General features: G+C 44.2%; 1 protein-coding gene across 1 annotated transcript in view; it reads right to left on the bottom strand.

The window, feature by feature from the left end:
* LOC132405325 (fibroblast growth factor receptor-like 1) overlaps positions 1 to 12,207 on the bottom strand; it is a 147,706-nt gene that overhangs the window by 115,625 nt on the left and 19,874 nt on the right. The window lies entirely within an intron of this gene.

Here is a 12,207-nt window from a genome sequence, read left to right as displayed (position 1 = left end):
GTGTTGGCCTTCATTAGTTGAGTTCAAGAGCCACCAGACGATGTTGCAGCTCTATAAACTGGATAGATCAAACCTGAAGTATTGTGTACAATTCCGGTCACCTCTTTATAGGACGGAGGTGGAATCTTTAGAGAGGGTGCAGAGGAGATTTATCAGGGTGCTGTGTGGATTAGAGAGGGTGCGGAGGAGATTTATCAGGGTGCTGCCTGGATTAGAGAGGGTGCAGAGGAGATTTACCAGGGTGCTGCCTGGATTAGTGAGGGGGCAGAGGAGATTTATCAGGGTGCTGTGTGGATTAGAGAGGGTGCAGAGGAGATTTATCAGGGTGCTGTGTGGATTAGAGAGGGTGCAGAGGAGATTTATCAAGGTGCTGTGTGGATTAGAGAGGGTGCAGAGGAGATTTATCAGGGTGCTGTGTGGATTAGAGAGGGTGTGGAGGAGATTTATCAGGGTGCTGTGTGGATTAGAGAGGGTGCGGAGGAGATTTATCAGGGTGCTGCCTGGATTAGAGAGGGTGCGGAGGAGATTTACCAGGGTGCTGCCTGGATTAGAGAGGGTGCAGAGGAGATTTATCAGGGTGCTGTGTGGATTAGAGAGGGTGCGGAGGAGATTTATCAGGGTGCTGCCTGGATTAGAGAGGGTGCAGAGGAGATTTATCAGGGTGCTGCCTGGATTAGAGAGGGTGCAGAGGAGATTTATCAGGGTGCTGCCTGGATTAGAGAGGGTGCAGAGGAAATTTATCAGGGTGCTGCCTGGATTAGAGAGGGTGCGGAGGAGATTTATCAGGGTGCTGTCTGGATTAGAGAGGGTGCAGAGGAGATTTATCAGGGTGCTGTGTGGATTAGAGAGGGTGCGGAGGAGATTTATCAGGGTGCTGCCTGGATTAGAGAGGGTGCAGAGGAGATTTATCAGGGTGCTGCCTGGATTAGAGAGGGTGCAGAGGAGATTTATCAGGGTGCTGCCTGGATTAGAGAGGGTGCAGAGGAGATTTATCAGGGTGCTGCCTGGATTAGAGAGGGTGCAGAGGAGATTTATCAGGGTGCTGTCTGGATTAGAGAGGGTGCAGAGGAGATTTATCAGGGTGCTGTCTGGATTAGAGAGGGTGCAGAGGAGATTTATCAGGGTGCTGCCTGGATTAGAGAGGGTGCGGAGGAGATTTATCAGGGTGCTGTCTGGATTAGAGAGGGTGCAGAGGAGATTTATCAGGGTGCTGTCTGGATTAGAGAGGGTGCAGAGGAGATTTATCAGGGTGCTGCCTGGATTAGAGAGGGTGCAGAGGAGATTTACCAGGGTGCTGCCTGGATTAGAGAGGGTGCAGAGGAGATTTATCAGGGTGCTGTGTGGATTAGAGAGGGTGCAGAGGAGATTTATCAGGGTGCTGCCTGGATTAGAGAGGGTGCAGAGGAGATTTATCAGGGTGCTGCCTGGATTAGAGAGGGTGCAGAGGAGATTTATCAGGGTGCTGCCTGGATTAGAGAGGGTGCAGAGGAGATTTATCAGGGTGCTGTGTGGATTAGAGAGGGTGCAGAGGAGATTTATCAGGGTGCTGTCTGAATTAGAGAGGGTGCAGAGGAGATTTATCAGGGTGCTGTCTGAATTAGAGAGGGTGCAGAGGAGATTTATCAGGGTGCTGTCTGGATTAGAGAGGGTGCAGAGGAGATTTATCAGGGTGCTGTGTGGATTAGAGAGGGTGCAGAGGAGATTTACCAAGGTGCTGTCTGGATTAGAGAGGGTGCGGAGGAGATTTATCAGGGTGCTGTCTGAATTAGAGAGGGTGCCTTATGAGGACAGTTGGGCTCTCTGGGGTTTCTGTTTTTAGAGTGAAGGGTGGTGAGAGGGGAACAAGATGACAAGAGCTGTAGATCAAGTGGACTGCCGGAGACTTTTTCCCTGGATGGAAATGGGGGCATAATTTTAAGGTGATTGGAGTAAAGTATAGGGGGAAGTCAGGGACAGGTTTTTTTATAAACACAGTGAGTGGCAAACACGTGGAATGTCCCTCCGGGAAAAAGGCAGATACATTAGGAACTTCTAAGAAGTTCATAGAAAGGCACATGGACGGTATAAAAATGGAGTCCTATGTAGGAGGGGAGGTTTAGATTGATTTCGGTTGGCACAGCATCTTGGGCTGAAAGGCCCCGTACTGTGCTGAAGCCTTCTATGTTTTAAGTTCAACTCGGTTTAAAATGTTTGTCCAGAAGCAACAAAGAAGGTGATGAACCGAGGTAGGTTCACTACGATTACATAGAGAAAAGAGGTGATCTTAGCAACAAGAGGCTTTGTGGTCTGAAGCCCACCTTGGAGTCAAGTACATCATGTCAGGGTTGAACAGTTTCCATGGTGAAAGAGGGGCTCAGCAGCCAAGAAGTTCATAGTGGGACAGCATAACTGTTATCAGCTTTGAAATTCAACCGAATACTGCTGTTTTTGAATATATTCAGCACGTGTAATAGAAATAGACATTGACTGGAACAAAATATAGGGCTCATGTCTGTGCTGTGTGATCCAGTACTCTATGGCTCCAAGTGCAATATCAACTAATTCTGGGTCACTTTATTATATTCTGTCAATCCAACTTGTCACTGCTTATGAGTGGACATTCCTGGGCCAACAGAATCAAATCTTGGCCATTAAGGTAAGTCTAAACTTTTTAAACTTTTAACCTGTGGCCTCCAGCCCAAATCTGTTCACCCACCTAGTAATCTTGCCCATAAATAAACAGCATTTTACTGGAAATGAAAAAAAAATACTGGAAACACACAGCAGGTCTGCCAGCATTTATGGAAAGAGAAAAAGAATTCATGTTTTGGTTTGAAAACCCTTTGATAAAGCTAGAAAAAAGAATAAAGTTGGTTTTAAGCTGCAAAACTTAGAAGGAATGGGCAGGAGATGTCTGTACCATTCTGATTGCTCCTGGACCAGACTCTTCAGTCACCCTAAGTACAGTGGTGGAGACGGGGTGGGGGGGGGGGGGGGCGGGGGAACGACAAAGCTTAAGTTCAAAGTTCAAAGTATATTTATTATAAAAGTACATTTATGTCAACATGTACAACCCTGAGATTCATTTTCTGGTGGGCATTCACGGTAAATATGGGCAAAGAAACACAATAGAATCAATGAAAATACTCACACAACCGAAATGGACAAACAATGAGCAACAAAACAATAAACTGCACATTTAAAAAAGCAATAAATATTGAAAACCTGGATTGTTGGGTCTTTGAAAGTGAGTCCATAGCTTGTGGAATCAGTTCAATGTTGGGCTGAGTGAAGTTATCCCCTCTGGTTGCATCATGGCCTGGTATGGAAACACAAATGCCCTTGAATGGAAAAGCCTACAAAAAGTACTGGATAGAGACCAGTCCATCATGAGTAAAACCCTCTCGACTAATGAACACATCTAGTTGAAGAGCCTGATGGTTGAGGGATAATAACTGTCCCTGTACCTGGTGGTGTGGAACCTTTTATACCTCCTCCATGAAGACAGAAGTGGGAAGAGAAAATGGCCTGGATAGTTGGGGGTCCTTAATAATGGATGCTGCTTTCCTTGTAGATGTGCTCAGTGGTGGGGAGGGCTTCACCTGTGATGGACTGGGCTGTTGTCCACTACTTTTTGTAAGATTTTCCATTCGAGGTCTTTTGTGTTTCCACACGAGGCTGTGATGCAACCAGTCTGGATATTCTCCACCACACATCTGTGAAAGTTTGTCAAAGTTTTAGATTGCAGTGCCCTCTTTGTAATGGCACTTATGTGCTGGACCCAGGACAGATCCCCTGAAATGAAAACACTGAGGAATTTAAATTTGCTGACCTTCTCCACCTCTGATCCCCTGATGAGGACTGGCCCTCAGACCTCTGGTTTTCCCCTCCATCAATAATCAGCTCCTTGGTATTGCTGACATTGTGAGAGCTTCTCGTTGTTGCACCAGTCAGCCAGATGCTCAAGTCTCTCTCCTATTTGGTGACTCAGCCCACAACAGTGGAATCGTCAGCAAACTAAAACACGGCATTGGAGCTGTACTCTGCCACACCGTCATCAGCGTAAAGCGAGTAGAGCGGGAGGCTAAGCACACAGCCTTGTGTTGCGGCTTGGAGATTGTGGAGGAGATGTTATTGCCAATCTGAACTGACTGAGGTAGGTAAGTGAGGAAATCGAGGATCCAGTTGTACAAGGAGGAGGCCCAGGTCTTGGAGCTTATTAGTCAGTTTTGAGGGGATGATAATGTGGAATGCTGTGCTGTAGTCAGAGACCAGCTTCCTGATGTGTGCATCTTTGCTGACCTGATGTTCCAGGGTTGAATGAAGAGCCAATAAAATGGCATCTGTTGTGATCGAAGGCAAATTGGAGTGGATCTGAGTCAGTCCTCAGACTGGAGTTGGTGTGTTTCATCACCAACCTCTCAAAGCATTTCATCACAGTGGATGTAAGTGCTGATGAAAGAAGAGGTGTCATCTTCCCCCGCAGCACGAAGTAACAAAACCTGCAGATCTCAATATCCCCCTCCTCCCCGCAGCAGAAATGACAGCCCCTGACCCCCTCACTCATAGGAAAGAACTGCAACAATAACAATCCCCGACACCCCCCCCCCACGCTCAGAAAAGAACACCCCCATCCCCCCCCACACACAAAAAATTAACAGATCACCCACCCGCCAATCGACCACAAAAAAGAAAACACCAAAGAACTGAAGGAAACCAGTGTAAAGTACTGTCCAATGATATAAAAGAGAACACTCCATCGTGTTTGCAAAGGCAAGCAGGGCCGGACAATAGATGTTGATCTTGAAATGGTTGTCCATGCCCCCCAAAAAATGAAATAAAAAATTGCCTTAATTTCAGCATAAAAACTTCTCAAAATGAGCAAACTGCACAATTTGACTGTGAAAAACGCAATGAATGTCCAGAAATAGACCATGTGGTCCTTCAAGTCTTCTCTGCCACCCATCTGATCTGATCTTGGCCTGATTTCCACTTTCCCACCCCCTCACCACGACTCTGTTTCTCTATAGCCCAAAAATCTATCTCAGCTTTCAAAACGCAGTGACATCCTGATAATTTGCCATCCACCTATTCAGCATGAGGTTGCAGATGAGGGCAGTCACCAGAGAGCAAAGTCAGGAGGGGTCCTGGTGTCACACTGGGGCCAGAGACCTGGAAGTCCTGGGGGTTAGGAACTCAAAAACACGAGAAAATCTGCAGATGCTGGAAATCCAAAGCCATACACATCAAATCCTGGAGGAACACAGCAGGCCAGACAGCCCATAGTCCATCTTTACACATTCAGTGACCTCTTTATTAAGTACACCTCTGCATTTGTTCGCTAATGAAAATATCTAATCAGGCAATCACTTGGCAGCAACTCAATGTATGGAAGCATGCAGACATGGTCAAGAAATTCATTTGTTGTTCAGACCAAACATCAGAATGTGGAAGAGATGCGATCTAAGTGACTTTGAAATGCTCGCAGACCATGGACATAGCCATCCACCTCTGGTTTTAGTGGGGGAGATATTTGAGGGTAAGTCCCGATTCACAAATGGTGGAAACTAAATTTCAAAAGCAAAATACTGCAGATACTGGAATTCTGAGGTGAACTGCGAAGACAAAATTTGACTAATTTGGAAGGGCAGAGCCTGGGGCAAAGGAAACAGAGTAGCTTTTCAGGTCTAATGCCTTGTAGCAGAATGTGAACTGGGTTGTGACAAGTCAGCTGTGTTCCAATGGCACAACTCACTCCAAAAATGTGCGTGAGTGCCATATTGGAACCACAGATCTAAAGCTTTGCTTTGTGGTCTTTTCAAACATTTCTTACTGCCTGTTTCTCCCAAATATCATATGGAATCAAGGGCATTATGATTCGCAACAAGGTAGTGTTCATTTAATATCAGTAAGGTGAAAACTGCCAATTAATTCTGGGATCAGCACTGTTGCCTAATTCGAGGAAACCTGCAGATGCTGGAAATTCGAGCAACACACACAAAATGCTGGTGGAACGCAGCAGGCCAGGCAGCATCTATAGGGAGAAGCGCTGAGTTCTGAGGAAGAGTCTCGGCCCGAAACATCGACAGTGCTTCTCCCTATAGATTCTACCTGGCCTGCTGCGTTCCACCAACAACTTGTGTGTGCTGTTGCCTAATTCATTGCATTTCCAGGAGAGCTGCGATTTTTAATACATGGCACGTAGAACATCAAAGCACAATCAAGTAACTTTTTTAAGACCATGCCCCTTGAACCTTACAGTCTGCTTTACCATTGGTCAAGGTCTGGTTCAAGCAAATGAAGACCCTTTACCCTAACCCCGTTTCCTATTACTTAGCACCCAGAGTTACATTTCTCCTTCAGTAATTTTGTTTTAAATTAATCCGATTAACATCTTTGCTAGCATTGTGTGTCAGTGGACTGTATACGTTAAGAGGCACTTGGATAGGTACATGAAAGGGAGGGGCCTGAGATATGGGCTGAATGCAGGAAACTGGGACTAGCTGTGAGGGTGAGGGTCAGTATAGACTAGCTGGACCAAAGGGCCTGTATCCATGCTGTATTACTCTGTGACTCTATGGCCCACTTGAGGCACATCCTGGGTTATGATTCGGACACATTGGAAGGGCACAACTTCATATAAAATTATGTCTCCCAACAAGCAGAAACAACAAAGCATAAGTTCTGCACGGGCCCTCAGTAGACGGTAACGGTTGTCATTGCTTGATGCGCTTTCCCCTTCATGGCCTAAGCATGTCTTGGCTGCTCAGCAGTTCCAAGACTCTCTGATGTGAAGAGCGATGAGCACTACAAGAGTTTCACTCCTCATCACAGCAGCCATTTAAAATTAAACTCACACCTCCACATAAAGAGAATTTTACTTCTGTAGATCAAATTCAGGTCAGTCTTGCTTCACATATTCCTTACCTAAAGTTACACTGTGCTGACTTTTGCTGTTGCTATTCTTGACTCAGGTCCTTTCCCCGTGTTCCCGCTGGATTGTCTGGTGACTGCACTCCCACTGGCGGCCCCAGTAATTAGCCCAGATGGTCACTTGTTGTCAAGCGATGAATGACACTGGACTATTTAACTAGGGAGGCTATCCAGCCTGGGCCTGTTGTACTTCTGCCTGCCATTCACACTCTTGCCCACTTGACAACTGGAATACCAGTGAATAGCAGTGACAACCTGACGGATGTTCCCAAAATCAGAAGACTAAACATGCCACGTGAGAGCCAACAGAAATTTTTGGATAGTTTGACATGGGGATGCAGGCAGGGAGAGGAGTTGAGGAGCTGGGGAAAGAGAGAGAAATTTACTCATTAGCTCAGGTTACTTTGTCCAGCATTGGATTGCAGAAGAATAGCCTTTACAATGAAATCAAAGTACCTATCTTATTCTGCTGTAAAGAAATTTATCCGGCATATTTATTTATTTATCTACCTAAATGTTGGCTCTTGATTAGCTGGCCATGATTTCTCAAAATCACTCCATTGTAACCAGCTATCACCTCATCTCTCCCATCTATCTTTCTTCTCTGCATGTTTAATTACTTTCTTGGAGCACACTTCTACAGCTAAAAAATAACCTGGCCCGCCTCCTTGTTCTCCCAACGTGGCTTGGTGTTCAATTCCATTTTGCAAAACTGCTTTGGGAAATATTTTCACTCCAGAAACTACAGGAGCAGACAGAATCTGGAACAGGAGAACACGAAAAAGAGGCCCCCTTGGAGTATTGCGCCCAAGGTTGGAATTCCACTCACCCCGAACTTTACCTCACCCTCCTGCGTTCCTGTCAAGGGCAGATCTACACCCCTCCTTTTGCATCTGGCCACACTATACATTCACAAAGTGCATTTGACAACATACATATGGATTAGGAGCACGAGTAGATTATAATCTCAGTTCTGCATTCTGATCTATTCATGATAACCTTTCACCTCCTTGATTATTGACGTCTCACTCCACAAGTGATGAAAAATGCTGAAGGGGGGGGCCTCAACTCAGGCAATTTATTCTCAAATAACACATTTAGTTCAAGATATCAATCAATGGATGGAAAAGCTTAAAATGTGTTCAACTACTGTGTCTGTTTTATCCTGCTTTGTTTTATCAGAATGTTTCTGTCCTTTGCACTCTTTAATGGAAACGTTCCTGCTTAGAATCAGAAACAGAAAATGTGAGATGCAATAGAGAGAATTTTTTTGGGGGAGGGGAGTGCAAGTTGTATAATTTAAGGGAAGTCAAGTTTAGGTCACTTTCTCTTCATGTATCCCTCACCCCAAGTTACTCTAATATATAATCAGTAACATATCAGGCAGGAAGAAATGTGTGTATTCTCTCATTTTCTCACATGACTGATTTCAGTGTGAAATTCATACAGTAAGATGGAACAAAAATTAAAGGCAGTCCTCCTTATTGACTCATTGGAGACACAAGTAACTGCTGATGCTGGAAACAGGAGCCAACAGCCTGCTGGAGGAACCCAGTGAGTCGAGCAGCAGTTGTGGGAGGGAAGTTATTCGCAATGGTCAACTATTCCAATTGACCCCAATCACTGGCTTAAGTATCCACTCCTTCCATAAATGGTCAAGTGCATTATCGACAATGAGTACAGTCTCCGCACTGTGGGTAGTACTGCAAGGCGTATTAGCTACAGAAACTCGTTGGGGCTTCTTCAGCAGCACTTTTCAAACCCATGACCTTTATCATGAAAGACAAGGGCAGCAGATGCATGGGATTATCATCACCTCCAACTCCCCAACCAGGTCACACTCCAAATATACTACTGTTCCCTCATTGGCGCTGGGTCAGAATACTGGAACACCCCACCTCAAAGCGGGTGGCTTCCTCAACTCAGTGATTTTGAAACAGAAGCTCTCCTTCCATCTCTTATTTAAAGGCAACAAATGACAGTGATCCCCAAATCAGAAGAAAAATTATAAAAGAAAGCAGAGCTTGTCAGCACCAGACGAGCAGGCAATGTTAGTTTCCTAATGATTATACTGGCATCATCGACAGAAACTTAGCGGCACTCCGCCCATCAGCTTTATTGGTTGGAAACAGTTGGCAGCACAATTAACAACACGTGTACTGAATTCATCTGTGATTCACATGGGGGAAAAAATGTTAGAGTCTTGTAGATCATTTCATCATGTGTCAACAGTGTTTTACAGAAATTACTTCCAAATTATTGCATAAGGAGTCTTGGCTATTTTAAAAAACAACATGAGACAAACAAGAGAAGGGCAGATCAGAGGGTGTATCAGTCAGCTGCCTGACTTAAGAAGTTATTTCTTCTTCTCAACTGAAGGATTTGTACTTCTGATAGTAAATGTCACTAGGACTTGACCTTGCCACTGCAGCAGTTAATTTTCTCATCTTTAGAAGGCAAAGCAAATTCTCTTCATCTCGTGTAGGTCTAGGATTACCACTGAAGGTCTTTGACGATAACTCAGTTCCTTCTTTTACACACCAAGAAGAATCAATATATTGGCATGTATATCTGCATGGGACTCCAGCACTGAATCAAGGTAAAGTGACACTATAGTGGGCGCTGTCCCTCAGGCTTTATACATCCTCCCAGTTTTGTGGGAGATCCCTTAGCACTAATTTGATGAACAGCAGAGGTGTTTGCCCTGATTTTCTGATTGACACTTCTTCCTCAAACAACACCAAAAACATATTAGTTGCTCATTATCTCAGAACCGTGTCTGGGAGGGTGCTCAGTTACAACCAAGAGAAAACCTGCAGGTGCTGGAAATCCAAGCAACACGCACAAAATGCAGGGGGATCTCAGCAGGATCTATGGAAAAGAGTACAGTTGACGTATTGGGCTGAGTCCCTTTGGCAGGACTGGAGAAACAAAAAGCTGGGGAGTAGATTTAAAAGGCAGGGGAGGGGAGAGAGAAACACGAAGTGATAGGCGAAACCTGAAGGGGAGGGATGGATGAAGTAAAGAGCTGGGAAGTTGATTGATGAAGGGGGTACAGGGCTGGAGAAAGGGGGAGTCTGATTGAAGAGGACAGAGGCCATGGAAGAAAGAAAATGAGGGAGGTGTTGAGCAGGTAAGGAGATAATATGAGAGAGGGAAAAGGGGATGGGGAATGGTGAAGGTGGGGGTGGGAAGAGACATTACCAGAAGCTTGAATCAATGTTTGTGCCATTGGGTTGGAGGCTACCCAAACAGAATAAAAGGTGTTGTTCCTCCAACCTAAGTGTGGCCTCATCATGACTGTGGAGGAGGCCATGGATGGACATATCAGAATGGGAATGGGAAGTGGAATTAAAATGATGTGGCCACTGGGAGATCCCACTTTTTCTGGTGGATTGGGCTAAGCGGTCTCCCAATCTACGTCAGGTCTCACCGATACGCAGGAGGCCACCCCGGGAGCACTGGACACAGTACATGATCCCAACTGACTCACGGAGGAAGTGTCACTTCACCTGGAAAGACTGTTAGGTGCTCAACGTGTTGCAAATTCACTTGAAAATGTGCATCATTGAATGAAAAATGCAATGGAATAATGAGATGCTGAGAAAGGAACTTCAGAAATATCATCTTTTCCTTGATTAAAGTTGTCCTATGTGCATTATTGATTGTGAAGATTGACTGTTAATTTAAGGCTTGAAGGACTGTGTCATGTGCTAACTGTTCTCTGGGTGGCAGCAGTTTTTGCTGAAAAATGCATCTGGCATAGTCTATGAAGAGCCTTGAGCAGATTACATACAACGTCTGAGCTCCTCCTGCTTCATGTGTACTTAGTAATGGATCCATTAAGCAGATGTACTTTACACAGGCAAGGAGGATAGCATAACAATTAAAACCAACCAAATAATTGAAGATAATGAGTGACTAATGACTGTATTAGCAGGGCAAATCCAAGTTCATGGTTATCACTGCAAGCCCGAGGTGCAGACAAAAACATGAGGAGAAAGCAGGGTAGCAGTTGCCAGAATGAGTGTGGACTTAAAAGAGGAGCCTAGTAATTCTTGAGTAATTTACACTGCAAAATGGCAAGCTGGTCTCAAACATCAGAAATTTGCGGCAATGGGGTGTGGGGTTCCTTTGTTTTGCACATCAGCAAAAGCAGATGCACTTTTGGTTGAAGAATTTTATTTAAACAGAGTGCGAAAGCAAAGATGCTTGGAATGGAGATGAGAGCACAATGAAAATAAAACCTAGTGAGCAGAAACAGGGCTGGGTTTTCATGTAATATTGGGGAAATTTGACGTCCTACCAAACAAAGCAGTAAAAAAATTACAAACTAATTTCAACCCACTGCCCCAGACATTGTGGTTATAACTCTGTAACCCATAACCAGAGAACGGGAAAGATGGCTAACATCTAAATAATGGAATTAAAAATTGACAGGGGCTGAAAATCTGTAAGAAAAGCAGAAATGCTGTGAACAGGCAGCATCTGAGAGGTTAATGAGACAGTTAATGTTTCCTATCTAGGACCTTCTATCAAGACATGAATTAATTCAGAACATTTTTTTCTTTCCACAAAGGTTGTTTCACTTGCTCTAAGTTTACAGAATTTTCTGTTTCCACTAAATTTAAACAATCTCCCTCAAAAGATAATTGACAAAACAGCTTTTTTGAACTATGCTCATAAACTCGAACCTCAATACTGAAAATTATAAAGGGTGCAGACTCAGTTGAGACGTTTAAAAACCAGCTCAAAACCAATTTATTGAACCTTACTTTTAACTAACATCTTTTTGTCTTTTATTTTCATGTTTGCACTTTATCCCATTGTAAAGCACTTTGAACTTCATCATTTGTATGAAAAATGATCCATAAATAACAAATTGTTATTATTAGCAACAATACATTTGCTCTGAAAGAGTAATCATATCAATGCAATCTTGGGTATGTTTCTGGATCACTTGTACGTATACCAAATTATGAACATAATCGGTATAAGTCACTTAACTTTCAAGTTTTAACATGTGAATGATGTGTAGGAGACCTGCATTTATGGATATGGCAATTAAACACACAAAGAAAGTTGTGTAAATGCAGTTTACAATCAACGACATGCGCAAGTTTGGGAGCACTGTGTGAGGCCCGAGGCACAACTGTGAGTAACAAAGGTATACCAGGGCAAAGCTCCACCACTGCTGAGATGAGGGTCATTCAGCTCAATTACTGCATGTCAGTTTACAGAGGCAAGGTGTTTCAGCTGCAAGGAACATAGCCTCTGTGTGCAGAATGTAACAAG

Source organism: Hypanus sabinus, chromosome 15, assembly GCF_030144855.1.
Source record: "Hypanus sabinus isolate sHypSab1 chromosome 15, sHypSab1.hap1, whole genome shotgun sequence".
Lineage (NCBI taxonomy): Eukaryota > Metazoa > Chordata > Chondrichthyes > Myliobatiformes > Dasyatidae > Hypanus > Hypanus sabinus.
Note: the sequence above shows the minus strand (reverse complement) of the source record. Positions and strands in the feature narration are given on the sequence as shown.